The 24,724-nt window shown below is 36.5% G+C and overlaps 1 pseudogene; it reads right to left on the bottom strand.

The window, feature by feature from the left end:
* Positions 1–1,108: 1,108 nt before the first annotated feature.
* Positions 1,109–3,776, bottom strand: LOC125117324 (stress-induced-phosphoprotein 1-like; annotated as a pseudogene).
* Between the last annotated feature and the right edge of the window lie 20,948 nt (positions 3,777–24,724).

The raw sequence follows: 24,724 nt of genomic DNA, 5'->3' as shown, positions 1-24,724 counted from the left end.
TAAAACATTCAGAGTCTTATCACCAACTATTTCATCAGTAGACCATGAATGTACTACTGATACTGAGCTCCCAGTTCAATGCTAAACATAGCTGTGAAGTTTTAAGTGGCTTTTATTAACAAGTTGCCTTTTTTCAAAGGCACCGTGATAATAAGGCACTGCACCTTTTCTCATTAACTAAGCTCTGATAAGACAATCTGAATAGACTTCTAGTTTCCTATCCTTGTAAAAGACCGAAGCTTTAATAAAGACATATTTTCTTTGTTTTTATCTTGTCTGGTTAGTCTTAACAATAAACAGAACTTTTGATTTAATTTTTTAAAATTTAAATTTAATTTAAATACACTGTGTCAATTTCTGCTATACAGCAGTGACCCAGATATGTGTTATCTGTGTATATATTTATATAAACAATATATATGATATTTTTTATCATGTTATCTTCCATCATGTTCTATTCCAAGAGATTGGAATGAGTTCCCCATGCTATACAGTAGGACCTCGTTGCTTATCCATTCTAAATGTAATAGTTTGCATCTACTAATCCCAAACTCCCTGTCCAGCCCACTCCTTCCCACCTCCCTGTTGGCAACCACAAGTCTGTTCTCCATGTCTATGAATCTGTTTCTGTTCTCAAGATAGGTTCATTTGTGCCGTATTTTACATTCCACATATAAGAACTACCATTTCTTTCTTTTTTAAAAAATTGTGTAACTATGTCCGACTTGCTTGTTTCGTTGGTAAAGGGGACATGGAGTTAATAATGTGAACATTGACACAGAAATTGACACGTTGTAAATCAGCTGGGGCCTGAGGTTGGGAAGAACACCCTCCCTTCCCCACACATGCCCACTGCCCCAAAGCAAAAATCACCAACTTTGATTGGTGGGAAAGCTACTGAGGGGCAGGAGTAGGAGATGGAACTCAAGGCGGCAGAAGAGACCATGTTCTAACAAGTCTCTATTTCTTCCACATAGGTCTGTATAAATATAGAGAGAGACGTTATTTGCCTTTTCCCCTTCTCTCCCTTCTGTTCCATGCTGCTTGCTGCAGTTCCAGCTCCTTTTTCCAAGTAAGGGTGAAGGGAAGGGAGATGATAAGCAAGTCATCAGTGAATTGCAGTCAGATCCACATCCATCAGTTTCTGTATCTTCTGCGCTATTATAGGATTCTTAAAGTGTCTGCTGAGTGCCTGGGGGGTCCTTCTGCATCTGTTCCAGAATGAACTGCATGACTGGGTCACTCATCTGCTATACCCTAGGATGTATCTTTGGGGAGGTCTTATTGGTTGTACTAGACCATCATGTAGCCATAGTAACCTTCTGCCACCTCCTTACACCTCTCTCCACTGCCTTCTGGCAGACACCTGTGGCCTTTGCGTAGTCCTTCATTGTTAGGGCAGCTGATTTCCATGTATAACACTTGGTGAAGCTTGGTTCTACTTGGATACATTCCTCACAGTCCCTGAGTGGCAGCTGAAACCCCAGGAGTTCAAAGGAGCAGGCAGCTCCATTGCTGTACAACTTGGCATCTCTTGGGTTCTCATTTGATGGCTTCTGCATACTACTTCCTGGTCTGGGAATAGTCCCCTTTCTGAAAGCATGCATTGCCTTTCTTCTTCTCCAAAGCCAGGCCAGGGATATAGGCCAGCCACTCTGGGTCCTTGAGGATTTTCTCTGCCTATTAGCATTTCTTTCTTTTTTCCCCAGGAATTTATCATTACCTTTGTTATTGATTATAACAGTAATTGTTACTACTTATGTAACATTAACTTTGTGTGAGGCAGTGTGCTAAAGCATGTTACATGCACCATCTCTTAATTCTCACAACCTATCCTTGAAATAGGTATTATTCATTCCCATTTAATAGAGAGGTAAACTGAGGCTCAGATTAAATAAATGCCCCATGGTTAGTGGGATGCTGTTGGCATTTCTTGAGCACATCTGGGATTGGCGTTCTGCAGGGACTTGAAGAAATGGATGGCATCCTGGCACTTTTCTTCTGTGAAATAGGAGCTGCCAATTCCAACACAGGCTTTGGAACCTGTTGCTAATTATCTTCTTGGTTTTCTACCCACCTTTCAATGGCCTTCACAGAAAGCTCCTGGCATTCACTTAAGCACTTTTTGTGAAGTACATGGCTGCTTGATTGGTCAAGTCATGTTGGTTGGGGTCCTGGCCATTGGCTTTATCATAGTGCTTCAAGGCTGCAAAATCTTTTTTTTTAATAGGCATCATTTCACAACCCTTTTTCTTTCAGTGCCTGTTGCTCATTCTCTGGAAGATCTTCTTCCATTGGATCTGGCTTGGTCTCCTTTTGGGAGAAGGTGACAAAGGTGTCTCGACGTCATGCTCCTTATCCATACTCTCCAGATGGGCTTGGAGGGGGACACCGAGGGTAGTCATGGTTTGGGGATTTTGCAGTTCTTGCCCAGGTCAGACATCTTGTTTCCTGTTGCTCTATCAGTTCCTGGTAGGTAGGATCAACGAGCAGTGTTCTTGTCCTAGGATCATGCTTCAACTTCTAGAACAGACTGGGTACATTGAAAGGATTCATGGATTTTCTCTCTTCAGACGAGGGCTCCATTTTCTGAAAAGCTTTTTGGGGGCTGAGAATTGTTTGCTTCTTGTTTTCAACTCTCCCCATAGGTTCAAGTGAAATAACTTCAAATTGGTTTGAAGAACTCAAGAGCTGCTGCTTATCAGGAATAGGCCTTGTCTCAGTCGGGCTTTAAGTCAACGGTTTTGCATCCTCAAAAGCGTCCTGGTGGCCTCCATTCTTGGCTTCATACATAGGTCTGGGTATCTAAATTACTGCTTCAGAGCAGCTCTGTACTGCACCATCCGTGGCCTAGGGGCCTCACTGCCCTTCCTTTTAGCTCATTTACCTTCTCCATAGCCTGGCCTGAACTCCACTCAATAGACGTGATCTGCTCCCTGTTCCCAGCCCAGAACTACTTTTCTAAAAGATAATTCCTAGCCACTGGGGAAAACAGTTGGCAGTGTCGTTAAAAATGAAACATGCAACTACACTAAGACCCAGCAGTTATACTATTGGGTGTTTATCCCAGAAAAATAAAACTTATCCTCACACAAAAACTTCTAAACAAATGTCTATACAGCTTTATTCACAATAGCCAAAATCTGGGGAAAAGAGCAAATATTTTTCAGTGGTCAATGACTAAAGAAACTGTAATTCCTATCCTGGAGTACTACTCAGTAATGAAAAGAAATAGATTGATACACGTAACAGTTTGAATGAATCTTCTGGGGAATTATCCTGAGTGAAAAAAGCCAATCCAAAACAATTATACACTATCTGTATACTTCTATAATATAGTATTCTTGAAATGATGAAGTATAAAAATCAAGGAGACATGCGTTGTTGCCAGCAGTCAGGGCAGGGAGTAGTAGTGGGGAAGGGAGTTGAGTGTGATTACGAAAGGCAGCATAGGTGTCCTTATAATGAATGCATTCTGTATCATTGTTTATCCATCCACTAGCCAATGGACATTTGGATTGTTTCCAATCTTTGTCTACCATGAATAATGCTGTTGTGAATACACATGTGTGAGTCTTTATGTGGACCTAAGTTGTCATTTTCTTAGGGAGACACCTAAGGGTGAAATTGCTAGATAATGGTAAGTCAACTATGGTAATAGTAAGTTAATATTTAACTTTTGAGGTGGTTGCCAAAATGTTTCCCATTAGCAATGTATGAGGATTCCAGAGTCTTCTCATACTTGCCAACACTTGGTTATTGACAGTCTGTTTCATTATAGTTATTCTGATTGGTTTGGAGTGGTATTTCTCACTGTGATTTTAATTTGCATTTCTCTAATGAGCATCCTTTTTGGGGGCTTATTAGCCACTCATATTTTTTTCAGTGAAATGTCTGTTCAAATTTATTTTCCATTTTTTAACATTTATTTTTCTTTCTTCCCTTCTTCCTTCCTCCTTCCCTCTCTTTCCTTTTTTGTTTTTTCTTTCTTCTTTCCTTCCTTCCTTCCCTTTCTTTCTTTTCTTTGCTTTATTTTAGTTGTTTACAGTGTCATGCCCATTTCTTCGATAGAGCAAAGTGACCCAGTCCTACATACATATATATATGTGTGTATATATATATATATACACACACACATTCTTTATCTCATATTTTCTTCCATCATGTTCTATCCCAGGAGACTGGATATAGTTCCCTGTGTTATACAGTAGGACATCATTGCTTATCCATTCTAAACGTAATAGTCTGCATTTACTAACCCCAACCTCCCAGTCCATCCCACTCGCCCTATCCGCTTGGTTTGTTGACCATTTTTAAATTGGGCTACTTAAATTCTTAGGATGGAGTTTTAAGAGCTTTGAAAAAATATATTCCAGATTTAAAGTCTTTATCAGACACGTGATTTGCAAATGTTTCCTACTAATCTGTGGCCTTTTATTAACGATGCCTTTTGAAGAGCAAACATTTTTAATTTTATGAAGTTGAATTTATTAATTTTTTCTTTTATGGATTATGTTCTTGGTGTTTAAGAAATCTTTTCTACCCAGTGTCACAAACATTTTCTCCTATGTTTTCTTCTAGAAGTTTTACATTTTTAGCTCATATATTTACTTCTATGATCCATTTTGAGTTTATTTTTCTCTATCATGTAAGATGAGGATCTGAGGTATTTTTTTTTAATATGGAAAGCCAATTTTTGTTTGTTTTTCTTTTTAGGGCCACACCCGTGGCATATGGAGGTTCCCAGGCTAGGGGTCAAATCAGAGCTGTAGCTGCCAGCCTGCATTACAGCCACAGCAATGCCAGATCCGGGCTGCATCAGCTACCTACATCACAGCTCAAGGCAATGCTGGATCCTTAACCCACTGAGCAAGGCCAGAGATCAAACCTTCGTCCTCATGGATATTAGTCAGATTTGTTTCTAACGAGACACAACGGGAACTCTGCCAATTGCTTTAGCACCATTTTCTATAAAGATTTTCCTTTCTCTATTGAATTGCTTGACATTTGTCAAAAATCAATTGAGCATAAATGTAAAGGTTTATTTCTAGGCTCTCCTATTGCATTGATCTATATGCCTATTTTTTTTAATTTTAAAAACAATTTATATTCAAATTTCATTTTTAATTTTGCCAGCAGACCATACTAAGGGATGATTTCTGGAAAAAATAATTGATTAGGAAAATGCATAATGGAATGCTATCTGTTCATATATGTCTACTAAAATACATAATGTTAACATAATCCCTTATGTGATTTCTGTTTTGTTTTTGAAAATCTAGATAGTTCTGTATATAGACATTAAAAAATATGGAAATACATATACAAAAAGTTCACAGTGATCATTTTTAAAGAGTAAGAGTAAAGAAGTACTAACATTCTATTTTATTTCTGTATATGTTGATGTATATATGTGTGTGACTGGGTCACTTTGCTGTATAGCAGAAATTGCCAGAACACTGTAAACCAACTGTAATGGAAAAAAATAAAAATTATTAAATAAATAAATTCCCAATTAAAAAAACATATACATATGTGTACATATATACATGTATATATACATTAAATTCTTTAAAAAATATATTTGTACTTTATCTCACTTAACCTTAACACATACTCATTATATGTCTATTCTTATGTCAGTAGTACAATATCTTGATTACTAAAGCTTTATAGTGTGTTTTGAAATAAAGTGTAAGGCCTCTAACTTTTGTTCTTCAAAAATTTTTTAAACCATTCTAGGGTCTTCATATTTCTACATAAGGTTTAGAATTGGCTTGTCCATTTCTACAAAAAAATTCCTAAGTTTTTGAGAGGGCTGACCTTCACTGTATAGATCAATTTGAGGGAAATTGCCATCTTAACAATATTGAGTCTTCCAATCTAAAAAACTAAGTCTCTCCATTTATTAGATCTTTACTTTTAGCAAAGGTCATGGGGTAAACTGTGTTTCTCTTGCTAAATTCGTTCCTATTTTATTTCTTTTGTAGCTATTGTGAATGAAATGGTTGATTTTATTTTCAGAATGTTCATTGCTTTCATGCAGATACATAATGGATTCTTGTGTATTAATTTTATTTATATCCTGAAAACTTGTTAAACTGATTAGTTTTAGTAGTGTTTATTTCTTTTTTTGTAGATTCGTTAGGATTTTCCACATATAACATCATGTTTTGTGCAACTAAAAAGTTTTATATCTTTCTTTCTAATCTACCTGACTATAATTTATCTTATTATGTTGGCTAAACCGCTCATAAAACATTGAAATAGAAGTAATTAGAGTGAATATCCTTGACTTTTTCCTGATTTAGGGAGGAAGCATTCATTTTTCTCCAGGAAGGATTATATTAGCTGTATGGGTTTTTTGTTTGTTTTGGGGGGGGTTGTTTGTTTGTTTTTTGTGGTATAAAGCCTAAAATATCTCAGAATTATGGACTATCTTGACATCTGGTAAAAATGGGAAGGCTTTAAATGGCCAAACCACAGCTTCCCCTCCCAATCTGTTGCCATGAAGAAGGTCACATAGCCAAACAATTCTCCTTCTCAAACAGCCCAGGTGCAATTAAATTCTGCTTATCTCTGAGTAGGGGGTTTCAGTTCCCTGCCAGCCCATGGAATTATTCAAATAAGCCACTCCATCTTCTTGCATCATCAGGGGTACCTCATTCTCTTGATACTACAAAGCCTGCCTCCTACAGTCCCTGGTTGTTCACTCTGTTCCTAGTGGAACCACTGTATAGCCCTGCATGACATGTAGTGTCCTGGGCTGTGAGCATATATGACTAATAAACTACTGTTGCTCACATCTGCCAAGGACCAAGTGTTGTGTATCAGTCATCCCCAGAACCCTAGGGTAAGAATCCCTCCCTCACCAAGGGTGTAAATAGGAGGCAATTAATATATTTCTGTAGACTCTTTTATCAGGCTAAGAAAGCAATCTCTTTCCAGTTTAAGAGTTTTTAATTATGAATTGTTGGATTTTGTGGAATGATTTTTCTAAGTCAATTGAGATAATCATGTGATTTTTGCATTTATTTTATTGATACACTGTTTTACATTGGTTGATTTTCATTTGTTAACCAAGTTTGCATTCCTGGGATAATTCTTACTTTGCCATGGTTTGTAACACTTTTTCATGTTGCTGGATTCAATCTCTTATATTTTGTTAAGAAATTTTGTGTCCACATTAATGCTGGTCTCTTTTTCTCCTTTCTGGCAGTTTCTGTTTGATTTTGATGCCAAGCCTCTTAAAATGAGTTGGGACATTTTCTCTCCTCATTATTTTCCTCCTCATTGTTTTTTGTTTGTTTGTTTGTTTTGTTTTTCTCCTGCTTGTTTTGGGTTTAATTTGCTCTTTTTTCATTTGTAAAGTAGAAGGTTAAATTATTGATTTGACATTTCTTTTTAAATAATGGTATTCAGAGCAGTACATTTTCTTTTAATTACTGCTTTAGCTGCATTCTCTACATTTTGAAATTTTTTCAGATTTTTTATTCAGGTCCAAAACTTTCTAATTTGCCCCGTGATTTCTTCTTGGTTTCACAGACTTTCATAAGCATATTGTTTAATTTCCAAATATTTTGGAATTTCTCAAATTTTCTTTTGCAATTAATTTGTAATTTTATTCATTCTGGTCAGAGGGCATGCTTTGCTTTATGGCTTACTCATGGTCTATCCTAGAGAATATTCCATGGGTACTTGAAATGAATATGTATTTCACTGGTGCTGCATAGAATGTGAGTGGCTATATGCATCTTAATGTATCACAGCCTACACTAGTTAGGTTATATGGGTTGATAGCATTGTTTAATTCCTCTTTACCCATTTCTATTTTGTCTGTTCTATCCAATATTGAAGTCTCTAATTATACTTGTTTAATTCTTTTTCACCTTTGAGTTTGGTTCTATAAGTTTTTTTCTTATGATTTGAGTCTCTTTTGTTAGTATAAATTAAATTTGCTTTCTCTTCATGATATGTTGACTCATCACTATGAAATGTCTCCGTCTCTTGCCTAAAAGGCTATTGGTCATAATGTTGCCTTTCCAAGTATATTAATATTCTTTTATTTTTTCAACAGTTGTGTCTTAGAATCTGTGTTGTGTCTCTTAAAAACAGTATATAGTTGATGTCGCTTCTTTATCAGTCTGACAATCTCTGCCTTTTGATTAGAAGGTAATAATGTTAATGCAAGTATTAATTTCACTGAAGATATATCTGCATTTTGTTATCTATCCTTTAGATGTCACATGTATGTTTTTTAATTTGAGATAAAATGGATAAATATTACATTAGTTTCAGGTGTATAACATTCAATATTTATAGTTATTATGAAATGATCACAATAAGTTTATAGTTAATATTTGTCACCATAGTTACAAAATTTTTTCCTGTAATGAGAACTTCAAAGACCCACTTTCTTAACAACTTTCAAAAATGCAATGCAGTTTTAGTAACTTTAGTCACCATGTTGTATATTACATCCTATGACGTATTTATTTTATAATTGGAAGTTTGTACCTTTTGACCCCCTTCATCTAATTTGCCTTCCCTATCCCAACTCTGTCAAACACCAATCTGTTCTCTTCATCTATAATGATGTTTTGTTTTTTTGTTTTTTTTAGTTTTTAATACTCCATATATAATGAGATCACATGTTGTTTCTGACTTATTGCACTTAGTGTAATGCCCTTAAGGATCATCTATCCATGTTGTTATAAATGGCAAGATTTCCTTCTTTTTTCTGGTCAAAGAATATATTTCATTGTATATATATAGCACATCTTCTTTATTCATTCATCTATTGGACATGTAGTTTGCTTCCATATCTTGGCTACTGTAAATAATGCTGCAGTGAATATAGGGATGCATATCTCATTTCAAGTTAAAGTTTTTACTTTTTACTGATAAATATCCAGAAGTGCAATTGCTGGATCATATGGTAGTTCTATTTTTAACTTTTGCAGAACCCTCCAAACTCTCTTCTATAGTGGCTGAACCAATTTACATTCCACCAGCAGTATATGAGGGTTCCCTCTTTTCCACATTCTCACTAACACTTTTTGTTATTTTTTATCTTTTTGATAATAGCCATTCTGACTATTGTATGAATGACATATTTCCTGTTTATCTGTTCCTCTTTTACAGCCTTCTTTTGTGTTAAACTGTATTATTTTAATTCCTCTGTCAAAATTTTAAACATACTTTTTGAGTTACTTTCTTAGTGGTTGTGCTAGGTATTATATGCATCACAATGTATCACAATTTACATCAGGTTAATACAGATTTAATTCTGATAAAATATAGCAGCTTTACCCCAATATGGCTTTTTTCCCTCCCTTCTTCTTTGTACTAATATATTATCAATTTATATTATAAACCCAATAATACAATGTTATATTACTGCTTTATACAATCTTATGTCTCTTAAAGCAATATAAGAAGAAAAGAAAAGGAACATTTATACATTTTGGGGGGGGGTAGTTACCCATATATTCACCATTTCTAGTGTTTCTTCCTTTCTTCCTGTGGATTCAAATTACCATCCTGAGTCATTTCCTACTTTTCTGAAGGAGTTTCTTTAAAATTTCTTGTTAGGCAGATGTAAGTTCTCTCAGAATTTGCAGGGTATGGAATTCTTGCTTGATAGTTTCTTCTTCCAGCATTTTAAATGTGCTATTCCTCTGTCCTCTGCTCTCCACTGTTAAGGTAATTCTACGTAAGTTTGGCTCCTACCTTCTTTTTGAACTCAAAATCCAAGTCCTTTCTGCCTCATAATCTTGGCCTTTATTTTGTCCTTTTTTGGACTCTCTTGGCCATATATTTCCTTATACTCCTGAAAACCCGTAAGCCTTTGTGATTGTGTTTTCTTACTATTAATGGACTGATCTCCGGAAGAAAAATTGAGCTTTATTTTACTTGTCCATAAAAACAATACTATTACCATGATTTGCAAGCTGCTAAAAGTTAAACTTCATGTAAAAAATAATCACTGTCTCTTGATATAATCATTTCCTTCTTTATAGAACTAGCCATCTTTCTAGCAACTCTGTGTGTGTGTGTGTGTGTGTGTGTGTGTGTGTGTGTGTGTGTGTGTGTGTGTGTGTGTTTAGGGCCGCACTTGCGGCATATGGAGCTTCCCAGGCTAGGGGTACAATTGGAGCTGTAGTCATCCGCCCATGCCGTAGCCACACAGGATCCAAGCCAAGTCTGCAACCTACACCACAGCTGATGGCAATACCCTATCCTTAACCCATTGAGCGAGGCCAGGGATCGAACCCACATCTTCATGGATGCTAGTTGGGTTTGTTAACCACTGATCCACGACAGGAGTTCCACTAGCAACCTTTTAAATATTTTGTTTTTAAATATTCTGAGAGCAAATCATTAAAGAAACCAGATTTCCATTTGGGTTTAGTTTTTAAGCTGCTAGGACCACCATTGTTATTTTATTTACCAAGCTATCGCATATAGAAAAAAGCTCTGGTGTGGGGCTTTTCTAAACCAGATGTGAGTCATACCATCAGGGATGTGACTAATTTGGTTCATTTACACATTCAAAGGAAGCAAATTACAAGCTTTACAGTAGCATTTTACAAAAAAATTAAAAGGGAATAAAACAATGCTTCATAAGCTTCCTTAATAAAAATTGTATTTTACAAAAATTGAGTATCCTGGGAAGACTTTTCCATTAATGGCTCAGAAAGAGTGTGTGACTGTCATTAGGAAGCGTACCACTTCAAGTATGTGAAGCTATGAAACACAGCCGGGTAGTCACTGTATCCATTAAGATCCAGTTGAGAGACAGCAGTCAGACTAGTCATTTAACAGAGAAAAGAGAACATAAAGAATTTTTAATTAGGTATAAAGTTGGTTGGTGACTGAAAAGGCAAAAAAAAAAAAAGAGAGAGAACATAAGGAAGTAACTACCTCCCTTAGGGCCGCAGGAATTAAGGAGAGATGTTGGATATATATAAAACTTAAAGGCTTGATTAAGAAGCCTCATGGAACTGAAACTTCGATCTCTGAAGAGGAGTGTCCAGGCAGCTGGTATGGTGTTGTTGCTGAAACTCAGCCTCTATCTACCAGTACTGAATAGAAATGCCAAGACAGAGTTTTTGGTGAAGGAGACAAAGATAGCTTTTATTGCTTTGTCAGGCAAAGGGGGCCACAGCAGGCTAGTGCCATAATAACTGAACCCCCTTCGGAGAGTTTGGGAGGTTTTATAGTTTAGAAGTGAAAAGTAGGGCTACAGATAAGGATCAGGGTAGATGCAAGCTTTCATTGTTTTTCAAAGCTGGCAATCCTTCTTTCATGAATGAAGAATGCTTCATTAACATCTCCCATTTGTTGGGGGTTTTAGTTCTGCGGAAGGTCTCAAAAGATATTGTTATCCATATTCCTTGAGTAGGAACCAGGACCCTGCCCCAAGGCTGCACACTTTTCTCTTGCCTGTTCCTCCCTGGTCTCTGCATCCCCACTCTTCCTTTATTAGCAACTCTTTGAACCTGCCCTTTGGAACTCAGGGAAGGTCATGGAGGCTGAAACTTATTCTTAAAAACAAGAATTGGAGGACACAGAAAGCCTGCTCAGTTTCAGTGTCTCTGAGTAAGTGCGAAAAGGCTGGTTCTACAAGTGTAGTGGGTAGGATTTGCCATCTTGGGGTGCGATGAAGAAGTGTTTGAGGTTGAAACTCCCAGGAAACAGACAGAAAGCAAGTAGCTCCTTCTTCTGTCTTCTATTTTGCTCTCTCCCTCTAACAGTTCCCCCCCACACACAATCTTTCTCTCTCTTTTTGCTTTTCTTTTTTTAAAAAATGATTTTTATTTTTTCTGTTGTAGTTGGTTTACAGTGTTCTGTCAATTTCTGTCTCTCATTTATACACACACCACGATTAGCAGAGCTTAATGGAGAGCCAGCTGGCAAAGCAGAACTAAGGTTTGCTAAGTCCTCACTCCAGTATCAGGCAACATGATTGATAAGGTAGATCTGATGCTGAGAGACAAAAACTTAGTAACTGGCACATTCCTTTAATCCCAAATAAAATCTTTCCCTACCTATCCGGTTTCCCTTTGCCTGACAGCACCAGAATGTTCTGATACGAAACAATCAAAAGTTAGTGTGGCCTCTGGTTCCTAGAATTTCAACAAATGTTGATTCAAAGTTGACTTTTACTTTTTTTATTATTGGGATGGATTAGTACGAAAGAGGGGAGTTTTTTTAAATTAATTATTATGCTTCTTATTATGGACATAGTTTTATTGTTGTCCACCTCAAATGTTGGCAATACATGGAGTATAAATTGTTGTGCCAACTAATAAAACTCAGTTGTGCCAACTAATAAAACAGATTCCCAGCAATTCCTCAGTTTTCTAACCTGAGAAGAGGAGTGAAGTTTTAATAGCTGACCTTTCAAGCTAGATAGCAGGACTTGGTGGAAGACAGAGCAGTTTGATCAGACACAGCATTTCCTCAATCTCAACTGCATTTCTCATTCACCTGAGGGTCACCCACCTAAGAGCGTGTCTTCCAGTTTGGGGATGAAAAAACTGCTTGGGAGACATAGAAAATGACAGAGTACATACATATTTAAACTAAGAGAGCTAAGATTTCTTTAAAAGCAAAATGGAGATAATTTTAGTCTGAAAACCTTCAGAGAATTAGGAGGAAACTTTACTTCTTTTCAGATTTTAAAAATTAACAGCATCTTTGTCAATTTGGATATGAATCTTGAAAATTGCTGCAGGAGTTCCCATCTTGGCCCACGCAGCAGAAACGAATCCAACCAGGAACCATGAGGTTGTGGGTTGGATCCCTGGCCTTGCTTACTGGGTTAAGGGTCTGGCATTGCTGTGAGCTGTAGTGTAGGTCGCAGACGTGGCTTGGATCTGGCACTGCTATGGCTCTGGCGTATGCCAGCAACAACAGCTCTAATTAGACCCCTAGCCTGGGAACCTCTATATGCCATGGGTGCGGCCCTCAAAAGACAAAAGATTAAAAAAGAAGAAAATTGCTGCAAAAAATACATACGGATACAGCTCATGTGATAGTACTTAACATAAAACAGGATGCTTTTACTTTCTCTAAGCAAAGTTTGTTACATAAGCACATTCAAACATAGAACCCTCCCTTCCATTAAAAAAAAAAAAAAAGTCTATAAATTCCTAATGATCCAGAAACTCTTGTTTGAGTTAAAAGTTTCAAGGAAATAGGGAAATGTAGTTTAGAATCCATTTTTTTTTTTCTCCCAAGAATGGTGATTTTCAACACAACATAGTCTTACAAAGGGGAAGGGTAGAATGGTATGAGTTGTTTAAAACTTTTCCTTGGTGACTTTGATCTTCTCCCTTCTCGCATGCCAGCTTTAGAACCTGGGGAAAAGGCAAACATGGAGGTAGAGAATTGCAATATCTGAAAACATGTTACATTTAAAAAAATATTTTCCACATGATTATGTTTATGATTATTTTATTGCTTTACATTATAAGCTAGCTTACATCATGATAACCAGAGCACTAACAACTGCCACCACTACCAAAAAAAAAAAAAAAAATCCTATTCTTAACTGAGGATTAAAATGGCCCATCAAGGAAGGCAGCTCAGTGTGGCTGGAATCTGCCACAAGGAATATTAGATTGCACAAAACAATAGACTAGGAATGAGGACAAAATTTAATTAAGCAAGGAGTAGTCTTGGCTAAGACAAAGAAATCAGAGCCTTTGGAGCTGCCCTCACAACAGACACAGGAGGCAGTGGACCTGCCAGAAGCCAAGAACTGTCCCAGGCTGGGGTGCCTCTCTGGGGAGATAGTGGTAGGTATAGACTTTTGTTGCAAAATTTTTGAAATACAGCTAAATATTCCTGTTGCCAGGTCACCAGCCCAGCTGAGGTCTTTTTCTCTTCCTTTTTCTATTTCTGCAATTTCAAATCCCCTTGACCTGAAAAAACCAGCCTTGAACCAACTCAGATTCCACATTATCTGAACATCAGTACCCCATATTAACTGTATCAACTTTCCTATGTTAGAAAAACTGTTTAATGGATAGACCTAGAGATTATCATACTGAGTAAGCTAAATCAGACAGGAAGACAAATAGCATATTTATCACTTATATGTGATAGTTAAAAAAATAACAAATGAATTTATTTACAAAACAAAATAGTATCACGGACCTAGAAAACAAATTTATGGTTACCAAAGGGGAACGGGGTCGGGGAAGAGTGAATTACGAGTATGGGATTAGTAGATACACACCACTACATATAGAGTAGATGAATAACAAGGAGTTAACTGTAATCACAGGAAACTATATTCAATATCTCATAATGACCTATGATGTAAAAGAATCTGAAAAAAATATATAAGTGATTCGCTTTGCTGTATACCTGAAACTAATACAATATTGTAAATCAGCTATACTTCAATTAAAAAAAAAAAAGAAAGAAGAAAAGCTTGGTTACAGAGGACCAGACTATAAGAATAATGGTTGATATTTGCGGTCTCAAATTTGTAAAGCAAAACTTTTTTCGCAAATATATGAACGTGTTGTAGAACTATATTAAACCCTTTTGGAATATTTGTAGTGTCCTCTGCCCTCATTTTCACAAAAGTCCATGTCATGTGTCAATTTAAATGAAAATAATAAATCCATTGCCGTCTGTGGATGTTGTGAGGATTAGATGAGATACTGAAAGAGATCCTGTGCACTGAGCAAGACTTAAAATATCAGAGGCTGAAAGTCTGCCGGTCAGCCTTCTCTTGGAGAAGGAAGAACCTACTGATGATCCACTAAGCCAGTTAGTGACTGGCTCCATTTTGAAGATTCTTTGAGGATTCCTGCATATATTACAATCCCTGGAAATATTCTTCTCTGCCTTTGAAGAAAGAAAACATTTTACACTCAATCTGAGCACTTCAATTGAAGAGAGAGCACAGTGGTTAGAATCAGTCTTTAGAACCAGACCACCCAGGTGGCATCCTTCCCTTGCCTACCCAGTTATCCAGGTGACTCATTTTACCCGCTGCCTCATTTTCTCATCCCTGAAATATTATAGTAATAATACCTCCTTCACAGAGTTGTTGAAAGGATTAAATGAGTTAACGTATGTCAAGGCTTACAGCAGAGGTTGGTTGTGTTAGCCAATATTAGGAATAAATTCAAAAATATGTCCCAAGTTAACCTGGCTTCTGGAATTTTTTTTTTTTTTTTTTGGGGGGGGGGTAGGCCTACGCCTGCAGCATATGGAAGTTCCCAGGATGGGGGTCTAATTGGAGCCAGAACTGCGGGCCTACACCACAGTCACCGCAAGGCAGGATCCCAGTCACATCTGCAACCTACACCATAGCTCCTTCAACCCTGGATCCTTAACCCACTAAGAGAGGCCAGGGATCGAACCCACATCCTCACAGATATTAGGTAGGTTCATTATCACTGAGCCACAAGGTGAACGCCTGGAAATTTGTTTTTATCTTAGTTTCAGTAACAGCAAAGCTAGCCTTAACAGCTTTTTCTCACCACTGACTAAGTAAGCACACTAATGAAATCATGTTTAAAATCAGATTTTGGATTGTGATGATCATTGTACAACTATAAATGTAATAAATTCCATTGAGTAATAAAAAATAAATAAAAATAAAATCAGGTTTTCTACTTACTTTTAAAAAAGGGACTCTATTGAGAAAAAAAAAAAAATGATTCCAAGCAACTCAAGAAAGCTCAAAGGATTATTTACTGCATCTATGGGATTGGTATTTTAGAACTCACTTTGAAACTGCCTTGCACTCACTTTAATCTGATTTGTTTTGATGTGCATCAATTTCTAAATCCGTCACCTTTCTGTCAATGACAAATATGTTGGTGATGCGTATGGCCTCATTGCAGTATCGTCAGAAACCTTGGCTGAAAGATGCCATGAATATATAAAAAAAGAAAGCATTGTTACTGTGCTTTTCCAAAGGAATCTTCATGACATGTTGGTGATTTTTAAGGTCATTTAGAGCAGCAATTATAGCTGCTACATTAAACATCTAATAATTAGTTATATGCTTCACAAAACAGTACTAACTCAACAACTTTGTTTCTTCTCTTTGAATTATTCTTGAAGATGTGTTGTATAGATGGTGCAGTAAGCGTCACAATGTAACTAATTCACTTTTATAAAGCTTAACTTAAAATGTATAAAAAGAGCTCATAAATGATGAATATAGGCATTAAAAGTCCATCAATGGCGTTCCCTTGTGGCACAGCAAGTTAAGGATCTTGTGTTGTCACTACGGGGACTTGACTTGCTGCTGTGGCATTGGTTCTGTCCCTAGCCGGGAACTTCCACAGGCAAGCGCAGACAAACAAACAAACAAAAAAACCTATCACTGATAGAACTTAGGCATAAAGTTAATGAGGCAGTTCATGTTTTCTGACAACTTTTTAATCTATTGCATAGGAATTTCCTTTAGAAATGGAGTTTAAGGTCCAGGGTATCATTTATTTTTCTTTTTTAGTGATTTTCTTTTTTTTTTTTTTCCCAAATTGTTCTCTTGCAATGGTCTTGGGACAAGCCACATTCACCTCAGTATTATATTGTATACTATTAAAACATAGTTAACAAATCAGTATAGAAGTCATTAGGGATCAAACAGTAAAAAAAGGTGATGGAAATAAAAGTTATAAATAAATAAAAGTGAATATACCTGGAGATAATGACTAGAAGGAAAACAATCAAAGTCTTCCTTTTTTTAATCATTTGAGCCACAAAGTTCTCATTTTGTGGTAAATAGATAATGCAATTCTCATTTCTGAAAGAGTATAAAAATAGATTGAACTCTTTTAAAAAGTAGTGTGGTTGGAAGATAAAAGTGCTGTGTAAAGAATCATAGCCAACACCAGTTTCTTCCTGGGAAGTCATTAAAAAAGAATTGATTAACAGGTTTGATATTCTTTGGCATAAATTAGATTTTATTTTGTACAAATCTTGGCTGGAAATGAATTTGCAAATTAAAATGTCTTCTAATGTAATTAAATTGTTCTCCGGTATAAATCATTTCAGAAATGAAAACTCTACTTTTAACAAGAAATGAATGCATATTCTTAGAAGAATTAAATGGAGATTAAAGTAGAAACTGAAATGCATATGTAGTGTGGGCCACGGAATGGAAAAATATAAGATGCATAACATCTCCATAGATGCTTGCTTTGAATACGAGTAGCTGTGCACAGGACTATAGGCTAAGTTTGGTAAACTTGTTTTAAAGATCTGTTTATTTAACTTGAGGAGTCTCAGGAATTTTACTTTTTAAAAGTTGGGTTTGTTGCAAAACATTTGTCCATCTGTTTCTTCTGGGCAATTAAGAACTTAAGATATATTTAAACAACACGACTAAACTGTGTTTATTAAATGGTTGAAATTGTATCATGATGGATGAGTTTGAACTGTCTTGAATCCTGTTTGGTCACTTACTGTCTGAGCATCCTTAGGTAATTCTCACCTCTAAATTGGTTGTACAAAACCTACCTTGCAGGTTCATTGTGAGGATAAAAAGTCAGGATGGATGCAGTGTTTCGCTGGTGCTGAAGGTATCTGAAATATTCAAGAAGTAGCAATTTTTTGTTTTTTTTCTTTTTTGGCCACCCTGAGGCATATGAAATTCCTGGGCCAGGGATCAGATCTGAATCACAGTGATCTACTCCACAGCTGCAGCAATGGTGGATCCTTTAACCCACTGTGCCAGACTGGGAACTGAACCTGAGTCCTGGCCCTGCAGAGATGCCCCTGATTCCTTGCACCACAGTGGGAATGAGAAATTTTTAAACTTCCATTTATGGGAACTTATTAAAGGTAAAATAATTAACTAGGTCATTTACTTTCTTTTCTATCACACTCCCATGTACTATCCTCAAAAAGTCTTAAATCAGTAAATGTGAGTTTAAATCTACCATCTTACTGTGCTTTCTATTTATCCTGCCAGTTCTATGTTCTGTTTTTTTTCCCTTTCTTGCTTTTTTTTTTTTTTTTTTGCTTCACCTGCAGTATATGGAATTTCCCAGGTTAGGGGTGGAATCAGAGCCATAGCTGCCAGCCTATACCACAGCAATGCCAGATCTGAGTGACATCTGGGACCTACACCACAGCTCATGGCAACACTAGATCCTTAACCCATTGAGAAGGACTGGGGATCAAACCCATATTCTCATGGATACTAATCAGGTTCATTACTGCTGAGTCACAATGGGTACTCCACCATTTTGTGCCTTTTATGGAATCATTCTTTTTAACTCTACTTTTCCTCTGTTAGTCTGAAAGTTGTGCATTTTTTTACCCTAAATAATTATAAGCTAATTAGTACTTTAACCCTCCAAAAGGAAAATATAGCCAATATGCTATTATTTACATATACTCTTTAATTCTCTCTATACTTTAAACCCCGCTTTAATATTATTACAACTTTACATAGTCAATGTTCATTTAGATTTACCATGCATTGATGACTTTCTTTGGAATTCTTTCCTTCCTACATACTAACCTTCCAACCAGGATCATTTACCTTCTGCCCAAAGAATATATTTATTTCCTTCCTTAAGTTTCCCATTGTTGGGTAGTAAATTCGCTGTTTTTTCTGCTCAACAATGAATTTGTTTCATCTTCATTCCTGAAGGCTGTTTTTGCTGGGTATAGAATTCAATGTTGGTCATTATTTTCTTTCAGAATATTGATTGTATAATTCTTTTGTTTTTTGTTTTTTGGGAATTTTTTGTTTTGTTTTTCTTGCTGCTGTTGCTTAAGTAGAGTTGTCAGTATACATTTTGCCTCTTTGAAGATAATTGATCCTTTTCTTAAAGAAACATGTAGTGGCTTTATATTTTTTTCCCCTGGAATTTCAGTATATATCTAGTTGTATATTTTTTAAAAAAGATATCTTGATCAAAATCCACCACTAAAATAATTCCTTTTCACATCATAGTTAAAGTTTTAAGATCATTCCTACTTGGAAACACTTTACTTGCAAAAAGCTAGTTGTAAGCATAATTTTCTACAATCCTAACACACTCTACACTCAAAGAAAACAATTATTTCTGGACTTATAACATAAGAGAACGTAAAAGTATTTTTATTTATTTTCCACCTCTTTCTGAATAACAAACTGTGAATATAACAGATTACTTTTTTTTTTTAGCTTTCCATTCCTCTAAGTATGAGGTTAAAAATGAAGGGTAAGTGACTGCCCAAGTATTCAAGGAGAGCAATTGAATGGTTTTAGTGAAACTTCTTTTGAACTTCCAAATCAACTGGCCTTGAGAAGGGGGTGGGTGGGTTTGAAAACAAATTATTTTGAAGAATTTTGATGTTTAATTTAAAAAATTTTAAAATTACCTGTGACTTTATCTTTGACCCAGCATATGTTTAGAAGTATGTTACTTTACAATATTTGGGAATTTTTGTAGATTGTTTTCATCATTGATTTTTTTGTATTTTTTTATTAGCGTATAGTTAATTTACATTGTTGTGCCTTTTTTTTTTTTTTTTTTGGTCTTTTTAGGGCCGTACTCACGGCGTATGAAGGTTCCCAGGCTAGGGGTCGAATCGGAGCTATGGCTGCCGGCCACAGCAATAGCCACAGCCATGCAAGATTGGAGACCCGTCTGTGACCTACACCACAGCTCACAGCAACATCGGATACTTAACCCACCAAGCGAGGCCAGGAATCGAACCTGCAACTGCATCATTCCTAGTCGGATTCGTTAACCACTGAGCCACGACAGGAACTCCTGTTGTGCCAATTTTTGCTGTGCAGCAGAGGGACACAGCCATACATGTATACACGTTCTTTTTCTCATGTCATCCCTCATCACCATAATTGATTTTTAATTTATTTGTCATAGAAAATATTTTGTTTGATTGCAGTCATCTGTAATTTCTTTTTCTTTTTCTTTCTCCCCCTCCCCCCTGCTTTTTAGGGCCACACCCATGGCATATGGGTTCCCAGGCTAGGGGTTGAATCAGAGCTATAGCCACCAGCCTACGCCACAGCCATAGCAACACAGGATTCAAGCTGTGTCTGTGACCTATACCACAGCTCACAGTAATGCTGGATCCTTAACCCACTGAGTGAGGCCAGGGATCCAACCCCCAACCTCATGGTTCCTAGTTGGATTCATTTCCACTATGCCACAACAGGAACTCCGTCATTAAAATTCTTATTAAAATATGGTCTATCTTGGTGAACATTCCAGGTGCACTTGAAAAGAATTATTTACTTTGCAATTGTTGTTGCAATTGTTGAATGTGATATTCTAAAAGTATCATTTAGGTCAAGTTGGTTAAAAGTGTTGTTCACATCTTCTATAACCTTACTGATTTTCATTTAAGTTATTCCATCAATTACTGAAAAAGCAGTATTTCAGTCTCCAAATATGATTATGGATTTGTCTGTTTTGTTTCTGTCAATCCATGCTTTATGTATTTTGAAGCTCTGTAATTAGATACATGCACATTTAAGTCCTGTTGATAGATCTTTTTATTATGAAGTATCTCTTTATCTGAAAATGCACTTTGTCTTTAAATCTGCATTATTTGATATTAAAATAGTCATGCTAGCTTTCTTATAATTAATATTTGCATCCCTTTAAAAGTATCAGTGTTTATATTTAACATGTATTTGTTGGTAAGCAGCATATTGTTAGATCTTTGTTTTCATCTAGTCAAATGGTTCTCAATCAGGGGTTATTTTGTCCTGTAGGGCACATTTTGAAATACCTGGAGGTAATTTTGGTTGTCATAATTGAAGGGAAAAGGATGGCATTACTGGTAACTAGTGGGTAGACACCACAGATGCTGTTAAATACCCTGCATTGCACAGGACAGCCTCCTGTAACAAATAAATATGTGACCCAAAATGTGAATAGTGCTGAGGTTTAGAAACTGATCTAATTTGACAATCTCTGACTTTAATTGAAGCCATTAGCTGATTTACATTCAATATAATTAACAATAAGGTTAATTTTAACTATGGCATCTTGCTATTTGTTTTCTGGGTTCAAATTTTATCTCCTCTATAGATTTTTTAAATTATGCCTCTTTAATGTAACTATCTTGTTAATCAAAGTCATTAACCGTGGGGGTGTGTGTGTGTGTTTCAATCTCCATGGGTACTTAGTTTCTTAATGTTCAGATTGTCCAAGCTCTGGCCATTGGAGGTTGCTTCAAGCTGACTTTTGTGCCTTTTTGACTTGTCCCCATTTTTTTTTTTTTTTTAGGCCTGCACCCATGGCATATCGAGGTTCACAGGCTAGGGGTCAAATCGGAGCTATAGCTGCCAGCCTACACCACAGCCAAAGCAATGCAGGATCTGAGCACATCTGTGGCCTACACAGCTCAAGCAACACCATATCCTTAACCTGCTGAGTGAAGCCAGGGATCAAACTGCGTCCTCATGGATGCTAGTTAGATTTGTTTCTGCTAGGCCATGATGGGAACCCCTTGTCCCTATTATTCTTAAGCATTGTTTGCTTTCTGAAACTAACATACATCCCAGGCTCACCTTGTTCTTTTGATGCTCCAGCAAAAGTAATCAGAAATAATCAGTTATTTCTACAAAAAGCCCTTGATACTTTCAGTAGAGAATAATATTCAGAAGCCGCCATGATCTGGGATGTAGGTATGTTCATTGCTATTGGGGCACTAATAATCTCAGACCTTCTTAGTAAACAAAGCTAGGGATTATATGTATAAAAATAAATACACATATCCTTACACATATTTACATCTGAGTTAGAGCTGGGTTGAAGCTTTAGATTGAGTTCATCTTCAGTTAGTCCTGTCCCTCACCTCCCCATACCTTATCTGCAATTTGATCATTTTAGTGTTTGAACTGAAATATGTCTATTTTAGATAGTTGGGACTCCAATTTGGTTCCAAGTCTGGCAATTAAGTCAGATGTGCAAGGCTGCATGAATTCTCTGTTTACTAGGTCTTCATCCACTGCCAATTTCTTGGCAAAATTCCAAGGAAAGGGGGCACAATTTGGGGTCAAGAACTTAATGCCCTTGCAGACCCATCTCACCAGCCCACAATACTGTCAAAAGTTTGGCTGATTTCCCCTTTCCTGCCAAATTTCCCAGTCTGTGGCAGCTCCAGTTTTAACCCACTAGCACCCAGATAGGCATTTGCCCCAGGTACAGATGCTACTGCAGTTTCTGCTTATTTATAAAGAACATTGCTATCTGGGATTTATTTCATCTGGACTTGCTAGTATAAACCACCCTGCAACAGCTCCAATAAAGAATATATTTATTTTATTTGGAATTTTTCTAATGTTTCCACTTAAAGTTATTTTGTATTTTATATTCTACCCAAAGGTCAATTTCATCATTTTTTTAAAAGGAATTTACGTTGGCTTTGAGTTTAAGATAGTTAACATATTCCTTTATATCTTCTCCAATTCCCATTATACTAATAGTAAAGGAATTAACAAGTGACCATGCCATCAAGATGTAGGGAATGGGAGGACTTATCCTCAGACCAGAGATTTCAATACATATCCAGAAGATAAAATGAATAGAAGAGTATGAACTGGGAAGCAGAGAAAAACAAGTAACATGCCTGGCAGAAGATGCTTCTAGGAAGGACTATCTAAGCAGTCCAACACAACCCCAGAAAGGCTCTCGCATCAGAGGTTGCTGGAATATCAAGGAAGGAGCTGAGAAGTGGGGCTATTGGTGCAATAAGTAATTGCAGGTCTTTATATTGACCAATTGCCCCTCTTCCCTATGCTCATAGGCAGGCATTTATCCCTTTGACAAAACACCCAAACATTTCTCTAGAGGACATGCAGATATTTATACCCTAACTTTTCCTGATATATAGGTGTTCCCACAGCATAAATATGGCTCAGGGCTGAGTTTGAGATGCAATTTCTCAGCCGTAGCTTTGCCAATGGGGAAAGTTAAGTTCATTGCTTTGTTTTCCTCACTTATACAGTAAAAGTATACCTATCTTAAAAGTTGGTTGATGATTTAATGAAATCGTGTACACAGTCATGAATACAGAAGTGCTTAGGACAGTGCCTAGAATATAATAAACATTCAATAGATAATAGCCATTGTGATTTTTATTGTTATTGATGAGTTGTTTTATGTGGAAAGGAAGAAAGGATCCCAAGTTTAAGTTTTGGAAAGAAAGAATACTATCTCTTTTCACCAGGTAGAAGTAGGTGAGAATGGGTATCAGTTCACATGAATATAGATTATAAATCAAAATCCCCCCCAAAAAAATTCCCCCACCTACTTTCTTACCAATATCTAGCTGTGTAGAACAAGAAAGCAGTATGTATAAGGACTCCAAAGAACCTAGAAATATCTATTGTAAAACTGCATTAAAATGTCATCCATATCAATTTCTATATATATTCAGACAAAGTGTTTGTTTAGAGAAAATTCATGGCATTATATGCACTTCCAAGACATAAGACAAAGGCTTTCTTTATTCTTTTTTTTTTTTTTTAATATTCTGTATAGGGTGTCATTAACATCCCAAATTGTCATCCAAACCTTTCAGTGTTCTGGGGTGAGGAGAAAGGAGACTAAAGGATCCACTGCAAGATTAAAACTGCTTTAAAGTCTTATAATTTACACTAAAAATTACCACAAATATTGCTTATCAATACATTGGTATGTTTTAATATAAAAATATTTTTATTTCATATGGAGTAAACATTGCTGGTCTAGGAAGATGTGCCATTTTCCTCACTTATCCCTTCCACATTGATTTAGGATAGATCAATATTTTTAGGTCCAGACCAAATAGTAGCAACAAAAGTTTGATAAAATTGTCCACTTATTCTAAGTTCATACTTATATTCTCCTGTCATCACAGATGACTAGCCAATTGGCTTGTCAATCAAAATGGTTTTTAGTGGGAGTTCCCGTCGCAGCCCAGTGGTTAACGAATCCGGACTAGGAACCATGAGGGTTTTGGGTTCGATCCCTGGCCTTGCTCAGTGGGTTAAGGATCCGGCGTTGCCGTGAGCTGTGGTGTAGGTTGCAGATGCGGCTCGGATCCCGCGTTGCTGTGGCTCTGGCATAGGCCGGAGACTACAGCTCCAATTTGACCCCTAGCCTGGGAACCCTCCATATGCCGCGGGAGTGGCCCAAGAAATAGCAAAAAGACAAAAAAAAAAAAAAGTTTTTAGTGATTAGCCTACAGTTTTCAATTCAAATCAGATTTGGTCTAAATATTTCCTAATAAACAAATGTAAATTACTTTATCAACATAATAGTTGCTCAAAACAATTACTGCTTAAATTTAATTGCTTGATACTTTATCCCTATGTATTGCAGCTAGTGAGGACACTCCAAAGATACTTTGTTTTCCCTAGCTTGTCCTGAACCTGCACATGTTTACATGCCCCTTTTCTTTTCTTCTGATTTTACAACCTAATTGTCACTGATATGCACAGCCAAATTTCTTCTTTATCAATAAAAATCTTTTAATAATTTCATTTGTGATAAATCTCCAATTTGTCTGTGTTTCCAGTGGGAAATCAAAGATTAAATCTTAATTATATCAGAGACATGATATAATGGGACTCAACCCACTGAAAGCCACTTTTTGGTGGTATCAGCTGTTTTCATTCCAACCTATCTCAAAAGTTTTCCCTTCCCTAATCTTGACCTTTATTGCTCTTTAACTACAAATGTGAGATTTGTTTTCCTTTCACTAATTCTGTGATAGTCTT

Source organism: Phacochoerus africanus, chromosome 16 (assembly GCF_016906955.1).
Source record: "Phacochoerus africanus isolate WHEZ1 chromosome 16, ROS_Pafr_v1, whole genome shotgun sequence".
Classification (NCBI taxonomy): Eukaryota; Metazoa; Chordata; class Mammalia; order Artiodactyla; family Suidae; genus Phacochoerus; species Phacochoerus africanus.
The sequence above is the reverse complement of the archived record's forward strand: the minus strand, read 5'-3'. Positions and strand labels throughout refer to the sequence as shown.